At 39.7% G+C, this 8,709-nt stretch overlaps 1 pseudogene; it reads left to right on the forward strand.

Moving 5' to 3' along the window:
• The first annotated feature begins 291 nt into the window (after positions 1-291).
• On the forward strand, positions 292-1,562 carry LOC101024932 (annotated as a pseudogene).
• Positions 1,563-8,709: the final 7,147 nt, after the last annotated feature.

Consider the following 8,709-nt stretch of genomic DNA (forward strand, 5'->3'; position numbering starts at 1 on the left):
GGGCGAGGCACCCCAGGGTGGCAGTGACACCTGTGCTAGGAGCTGAAGATGGAACCCGGACTGAGGCACATCGGCTGCAGTGGCGAGTGCTGGAGGCAAGGCGAGGTGAACTAGAGCTGTCCCCACTGCCTGACCGCCCATAGAGGCTGAGCTGTGGCCTTCTCAGGGCTGAGCAGCATGGAGCAGCATGGGAAAAATGGGTATGGCAGTGATTTCCCACCCCCGCCCCGTGCCCCTGCCCCGTGCCCCTACCCCACCGAGCTGGAACTAGTCTTGGACAAGATATGAGAAATGAGTGTTGGACGTTGAAGAATAAAGTTGTTGGATAACCTGATGATGGCAAATGTCTTCGTTTATTTGATTGTGGAAGCCTCCAAAAGCAGTAGCCAATAATAATAATAATAATAATAAATGTAAGGTGGGTTAATAATAATACTTAAAGAGAAGTTTTGGAAGATTGCTACACCTCTGGAGGCAAACTGGAACAGAGAACAAGAAAATCTGAACAAGTGATGCAATCCCATCCTGAGTACGTTGGCCAACCAGATGGGGAAGTGTACCGGTTTTCCAGTATATGTCATATGAATTACAGTGAACCTGACTTGAGGGTCACGTCAGTGGTTACAGATTTTAACAATTTCCCAGACAGATTTGAAGACTTTCTGATGTATTTGAGATGCCGCAATGATTCACTGCTTATAGATCAGCCAGATAAATGTGCAAAGAAGCACTTCTTATTTATGGTGATTACGTACCTCGCTCCGCATTTTGCCAGAAGGCAAGTGATTCCGGATTCCTGGGTCACAGAAAGCAATGTGGGAAACCAAAGGGTGATGTAAGTTTTCTTGCTGGGCCAGATACCCCCAGAGGTCAACCACCTGGACTTTTCTGATATGCTGAAATTTGAGAATGAGAAGCACCAAGACGTTTTTATGCGGAGCTATAGAGGCACTTTCTTCAACTTGTCTCTGAAAGAAGTATTGTTTCTCTCTGGGTAAGTACTTCCTGCCAAGACACTTAGTTTGTTTTCAAAGACAAAGATGATGTTTTTGTGAACACCCATCACATACTGAATTACGTGAATAGCTTATCCAAGAAAAAAAGCCAAAGATCTGTTTATAGGTGATGTGATCCGCAATGCCGGACCTCATGGGGATACGAAGCTGAAATACTACATTGTAGAAGTTCTTTACTCTGTCCTCTACTCACGCTATGCAAGGGGGTGGGCGGATTCCTCTAGTCCAGCCACCTGGCTCTGAGGCTGTACCATATCATGACTGGGTCCATCTCTAACCTATTGATGATTTTTATACTGGAATGTGCCTTCAGAAACTTAGCCTTGTTCCAGAGAAACACAAAGGCTTCAGGACATTTGATATGAAGGAGACAAACAAGAAAACATTTGTTCCCACATAGATCTGATGTTAGTACATAGTAGAAAACCTAAAGAGATGATTGATATTTGGTCTTGGTTGCAAAATGTTTATTTAAAATGCTAAAATATATCCAAACTAAATTTTGCATAGAAAGGTGTCTTTTGAGTAGTTCCCATGTTGTGTTCTCACATTACAATATTTTTTAAAAATTAAATTTAGGTTTTTTTTTTTTTTTTAAGTTCTGGGATACATGTGCATGACATGCAGGTTTGTTACATAGGTAAACGTTTGCCATGGTGGTTTGCTGCACCTGTCAACCCATCACCTAGATATTAAGCTTAGCACTCATTAGCTATTTTTCCTGATGCTCTTCTTCCCCCTCCCCCTCCACAAGCCCCAGTGTGTGTTGTTCCCCTCCCTGTGTCCATGTTTTCTCATTCTTCAGCTCCCACTTACAAGTGAGAACATGTGGTGTTTGGTTTTCTGTTCGTGCCTTAGTTTGCAGAGAATAACGGCTTTGAACTCCATGCATGTTCCTGTAAAGGGTATGATCTCATTCATTTTTATGGCGGCATAGTATTCCATGGTGTATATGTACCAAATTTTCTTTATCCATTTTATCATTGATGGACATTTGGGTTGATTCCATGTCTTTGCTATTGCGAATAGGGCTGAAATCAACATACATGTGCATGTATCTTTATAATAGAATGAGTAGTGTTCCTTTGGGTGTATCCCCAGTAATGGGATTGCTGGGTCAAATGATATTTCTGCCTCTAGGTCTTTGAGGAATTGCCCCACTGTCTTCCACAATGGTTGAACTAATTTACTTTCCTACCGTAGTGTAAAAGTGTTCCTCTTTCTCCTCAGCCTCACGAGCATCTGTTGTTTCTTGACTTTTTAATAATCATCATTCTGACAGGCATGAGATGGTATCTCACTGTGGTTTTGATTTGCATTTCTGTAATGATCAGTGATGTGGAGCTTTTTTTCATGCTTGTTGGCCTCATGAATGTCTTCTCCTGAGAAATGTGTGTTCATGTTCTTTGCCCACTTTTTAATGAGTTGTTTGTTTTTTGTCTTGTAAATTTGTTTAAGTTTCTTGCAGATTCTGGATATTAGCCCCTTGTCAAATGGATATATTACAAAATTTTTCTCCCATTGTGTAGGTTGTCTGTTTACTCTGTTGATAGGTTCTTTTGTGTGCAGAAGCTCTTTACTTTAATTAGATCCTATTTTTCAATATTAGCTTTTGTGGCAATTGCTTTTGATGTTTTTATCAGGAAATCTTTGCCTGTGCCTATGTCCTGAATGGTATTGCCTAGATTTGCTTTGTGAGGTTTTTGTTATTTAAGTCTTTAATCCCTCTTGAATTAATTTTTGTATAAGGTGTAAGGAAGGGGTCCAGTTTCAATTTTCTGCATATGGCTAGCCAGTTCTCCCAGCACCATTTATTAATGGTGGGAATTCTTTCTTCATTGCTTGTTTTTGTCAGCGTTGTCAAAGATCAGATGGTTGTAGATGTGCGGTCTTGTTTCTCAGATCTCTATTCCATTTCTTTGGTCTATGTGTCTGTTTTTGTACCAGTACCATGCTGTTTTGGTTACTGCAACCTTGTAGTATATTTTCAAGTCTGGTGGTGTGATGCCTCCAGCTTTGTTCTTTTGCTTAGGACTGTCTTGACTATATGAGCTCTTCTTTGGTTCCATATGAATTTTAAAGTAGTTTTTCTAATTCTGTGAAAATGTCAATGATAGTTTAATGGGAATAGCATTGAATCTATAAATTACTTTGGGCAGTATGACCATTTTCACAATATTGATTCTTTTTATCCATGAGCATGGAATGTTTTTCCATTGTGTCATCTCTGATTTTCTTGAGCAGTGGTTTGTAGTTCTCACTGAAGAGGTCCTTCACTTCCCTTGTTAGCATATTTCTAGTTGTGTTGTTCTCTTTGTAGCAATTGTGAATGGGAGTTCATTCATGATTTGGTTCTCTGTTTGTCTATTATTGCCATATAGGAACGCTTGTGAATTTTGCACATTGATTTTGTATCCTGAGACTTTGCTGAAGTTTCTTATCACCTTAAGAACCATTTGGGTTGAGACAAGGGGGTTTTCTAGATATAGGATTATGTCATCTGCAAACAGAGACAGTTTGACTTTCTCTCTTCCTATTTGAATGTCCTTTCTTTCTTTCTCTTGCCTGATTACCCTGGCCAGAATTTCCAATACTATGTTGAATAGGAGTGGTGAGAGAGGGCATCCCTGTCTTGTGCTGGTTTTCAAGGGGAATGCTTCCAGCTTTTGCCCATTCAGTATGATATTGGCTGTATGTCATAAATGGCTCTTATTCTTTTGAGGTATATTCCATCAATACCTAGTTTATTGAGAGTTTTTAACAAGAAGGGATGTTAAATTTTATTGAATGCTTTTTCTGCATCTCTTGAGATAGTCATGTGGTTTTTGTCTTTGGTACTGTTTATATATTTAATTATGTTGGTTGATTTCCATATGTTGAACCAGCCTTGTATCCTTGGGATGAAGTTGACTCGATTGTGTTGGATAAGCTTTTTGATGTGCTGCTCGATTTGGTCTGCTGGTATTTTATTAAGGATTATTTCATTGATTTTATCAGGGATATTGGCCTGAAGTTTTCTTTTTTTGTTGTATCTCTGATAGGTTTTGGTATCAGGCTGATGCTGGCCTCATAAAATGAGTTAGAGAGGAGTCTGTTCCTTTTCATTTGTTGGAATAGTTTCAGAAGAAGTGGTACCAGCTCTTCTTTGTACCTCTGGTAGAATTCAGCTGTAAATCCATCTAGTTCTGGGATTTTTTTGGTTGGTAGGCTATTTATTACTGCCTAAATTTTAGAACTTGTATTGGTCTATTCAGGGATTCAACTTCTTCCTTGTTCAATCTAGGGAGGGTATATGTGTCCAGGAATTTATCTATTTCTTCTGGATTTTTTAGTTTATTTGCATAGAGGCGTTCATAGTATTCTCTGATGGTTGTTTGTATTTCTGTGGCATCAGTGATTATATACCCTTTATCATTTTTTATTGTTTCTATTTGATTCTTCTCTCTTTTCTTCTTTATTAGTTTAGCTAGTGGTCTATTTTATTTTTTTCCAAAAACCTAGCTCCTGTGTTCATTGGTTTTTTTCTCTGTCTCCTTCAGTTCTGGTCTGATCTTGGCAATTTCTATTCTTCTGCTAACTTTGGGATTTTTGCTCTTGGCTCTCTAGTTCTTTTTGTTGTGGTATTAGGTGTCAATTTGAGATCTTTCTAGCTTTTTAATGTGGGCATTTAGTGCTATAAATTTCCCTCTTAACGCTGCCTTAGGTGAGTGTCAGAGATTCTGGCACGTTGTCTCTTTGCGCTCATTGGTTCCAAAGAACTTCTTGATTTGTGCCTTAATTTTGTTATTTGCCCAGCAGTCATTCAGGAGTGGGTTGTTAAATTTCCATGTAGTTTTGTGTTTTTGAGTGAATTTCTTAATCTTGAGTTCTAATTTGATCGTACTGTGGTCTGAGAAACTGTTTTGATTTCAGTTCATTTGCATTTGCTGAGGAGTGTTTACTTCCAATTATGTGATTGATTTTAGAATAAATGCCATGTGGCACTGAGAAGAATGTATATTCTGTTGTTTTTAAGTGAAGAATTCTGTAGATATCTATCAGGTCCACTTGATTCAGAGCTGAGTCCAAGTCCTGAATATCCTTGTTAATTTTCTGTCTCGATAATCTGTCTAATATTGACAGTGGGGTGTTAAAGTCTCCCACTATTATTGTGTGGGAGTCTAAGTCTCTTAGTAGGTCTGTAAGAACTTATTTTATGAATCTGAGTGCTCCCATATTGGGTGCATGTATATTTAGGATGGTTAAGTCTTCTTGTTGAATTGAACCCTTTACCGTTATGTAATGCTCTTCTTTGTCTGTTTTGATCTTTGTTGGTTTAAAGTCTGTTTTGTCAGAAACTAGGATTGCAACCCCTGCATTTTTCTGCTTTTCATTTGCTTGATAAATTTTCCTCTATTCCTTTATTTTGAGCCTATGTGTGTTTTTGCATGTGAGATGGGTCTCTTGAATACAGTACACCGATGGGTTTTGACTTTTTATCCAGCTTGTCATTCTGTGTCTTTAAATTGGCATGTTTAGCCAATTTACATTTCAGGTAACTATTGTTATGTGTGAATTTGATCCTGTCATCATAATGCTAGTGTTTTTTTTTTTTCCAGACTTGATTGTCATTGGTCTTTGTACTTCGGTTTGTTTCTGAAGTGGCTGGTAATGGTTTTTCCTTTCCATATTTAGTGTTTCCTTGAGGAGCTCTAGCAAGGCAGGCCTAGGAGTGACAAATTTCCTCAGCATTTGCTTGTCTGAAAAGGATCTTATTTCTCCTTCCCTTAAGAGGCTTAGTTTGGGTGAATATGAAATCCTGGGATGAAAATTCTTTTCTTTAAGAATGTTGAATTTTGGTCCCCAAACTCTTCTGGCTTGTAGGGTTTCCGCTGAAAAGTCTTCTGTTAGTCTGATGGGCTTCCTTTTGTACATGACCTGGCCTTTCTTTCTGGCTGCCCTTAACATGTTTTTCTTCATTTTGACTTTGGAGAATCTGATGATTAAGTGCCTTAGGGTTGATCTTTTTATGAAGTATCTTACTGGAATTCTCTGGATTTCCTGAAAAATTGGAATGTTGGCCTGTCTTGCTAGGTTGAGGAAGTTCTCCTGGATAATATCCTAAAATATGTTTTCCAACTTGGTTCTATTCTCCCTGTCTCTTTCAGGTACCCACAATCAGTCATAAGTTTTTTTGTTTGTTTGTTTGTTTTTACATAATCCCATAGTTCTTGAAGGTTTTGTTTATTCCTTTTGATTCTTTATCTTCTAATCTTGCTGCCTGTCTTCTTTCAGCGAGATAGTCTCCTGGCTCTGAAATTCTTTCTTCTGGTGGGTCTATTCAGTTATTCATACTTGTGGTTGCATTGTGAAGTTCTCATGTTGTGTTTTTCATCTTCAGTAGGTCATTTATTTTCCTCTCTAAACTTGTTATTCTGGGTAACAGCTCCTGTAATGTTTTATCATGGTTTTTAGCTTCTTTGCATTGGATTAGAACATGCTTTTTTAGCTCAGCAAAATTTGTTATTACCCACCTTCTGAAGCCTGTTCTGTCAATTCATCTATCTCAGCCTCAGCCCAGTTCTATAGCCTTGCTGGAGAGGTGTTGCAATCATTTGCAGGAGAAGAGGCACTCTTTTTGAGTTTTCAGCATTTTTTCAGTGGTTCTTTCTTATCTTCATGAATTTATGTAGCTTCAATCTTTGAGGCTGCTGACCTCTGGATGGAGTTTTTGTGGGGACTTCTTTTTTGATGCTGTTGCTGTTGTTGCTTTCTGTTCATTTGTCTTTCTTTTAACAGTCAGGCCCCTTTTCTGTTGGGCTGCTGTGGTTTTCTGGGGGTCCACTCTAGGCTGTATTTTGCCTGGGTCCCTTCCACACCTGGAGGGATCACTAGTAGAGGCTGCAGAACAAGAAAGATGGCTGCCTGTTCCTTCCTCTGGGAGCTCCGTCCCAGAGGGGCATCAACCTGATGCCTGCAGGGATGCTCCTATGTAAGGTGTCTGGCAACCCCTGCTAGGGGTCTGACACAGTCAGGAGGCACAGGATCAGGGGCCCACTTAATGAAGTACTCTGGCTACCCCTTTGCTGAAGGGATGCGCTGCACTGGGGGGAATCCCACTTATCTGGACTGTCTGGATTCTTCAGTGCAAACAGGGGTAAAGACTAAATCCACTGATCCATGGAGACCATGACCACCACTCCCCCCAGGAGCTCTGTCCCAAGGAGATTAGAGTTCTGTCTGTAAACCCCTGGCTAGAGTTGCTGAGATTCCCAAAGAAGGCCCCACCCAGTGAGGAGGGATGAGTCAAGGTCCAGCATAAAGAGGCAGTCTGGCCACAATCAGCCATAGCTGCTGTGCTGCACTGTGGGGAATTCCTCCTGGTTCCAAACCACACAGTCTCCCCAGCACTGGCAGAGGAAAAACAGCAGACTGGAGCTGAGGTGATGGCTGCCACCCCTCCCTCCAGGAGCTCAGTTGTGTTAGATAGCAGGCATCTGCAATGATGATAGCCACCCCTTCTTTCAGAAACTTGGTAGTCGTAGGCAGTTTCCAGCTGAGTGGCTGCAGAGAATCTGCACGGCTCTGTGCTTGGGACTCAAGGCCCTGGTGGCATGGGCTCACAAGGGTTGTCTCCTGATCTGCAGGCTGCACAGATCTATGGATAAAGCGTGATTTCAAGGGCGAGTTAACACAATCACTCACTACCTTTTTGGCTGGGGGTGGGAGCTCCCTTTGCCCCATGTGACTCCCAGTTGGGCCATTGTTTCACCCTGCTTTTCCTTGCTCTCCATGGGTTGTGCCAACTGACTAGTCTGTCCCAATGAGAGAAACTAGATACCTCAGTTGCCAGTGCAAAATTTATTCACCATTTTTTCTTCTTGGTGGGAGCCTTCTACCACAGCTCTTTCCTGGGGGCCATCTTGGCCTCTCCCCCACCTACCATAATTTCTATGTTAAATCATTAAAATTGCTTTATGAATAGTATCCATTTGAGAGCCTCTAAACCCTTCAATTTCATATTTATGTGAAGAGGGAAAGCAAAAATATATATTTTTTTTATGGATGATATGGTAGGATGATTGATTCTGATCCTTCCTACCAGCTGGTGGTCATTATTTATTAATTTATCCCCTCTTTTCATATGAAATCGTGTTTCTGTAATTTGACCATTTTGTTATTTTTGGTTTGCCCTCCTACATCATACTACCTAATACCCAATAATACCTCCTAGTACCCATAATAAAGATTGATTTATCTGTAATTCAGGTTTTTATAAACCTATTGGTTATGATGACTTTGTTATTTGTGATTTGGAGGTTTTTGTGAAATTGAATTATTTATTCTTCTGAGATTTGGCTGATTTTTAAAAATTGTCTAGAAAAATTGACTTCTCTTGAAATTTTCTGCCACCCCAATGGTAGTTTCTTATGTTAGTTAATTTTACAAAATAAGAATCACTCATTTAATTTATATTGTTGTGGTCTCATGGTAACAATGAGAAAGAGAGTTTATTTTTTCTTATATATATTTGATTTACTAGGTGGTATCATAATTGTTATTTCATTTTACTATTTGAAAATAATGTGTATGATTCTTCAAGGGCCAACTGAAGATTGAAATGCCCCTGGCAACCATATTGTGTTCGTGAAGTTTCAGTATGGGCCAGGAAAACATGTAACTTTTGAACTTGAGTGAAAATATTGAAGTTGCA

This window comes from Papio anubis, chromosome X (assembly GCF_008728515.1).
Source record: "Papio anubis isolate 15944 chromosome X, Panubis1.0, whole genome shotgun sequence".
NCBI lineage: Eukaryota > Metazoa > Chordata > Mammalia > Primates > Cercopithecidae > Papio > Papio anubis.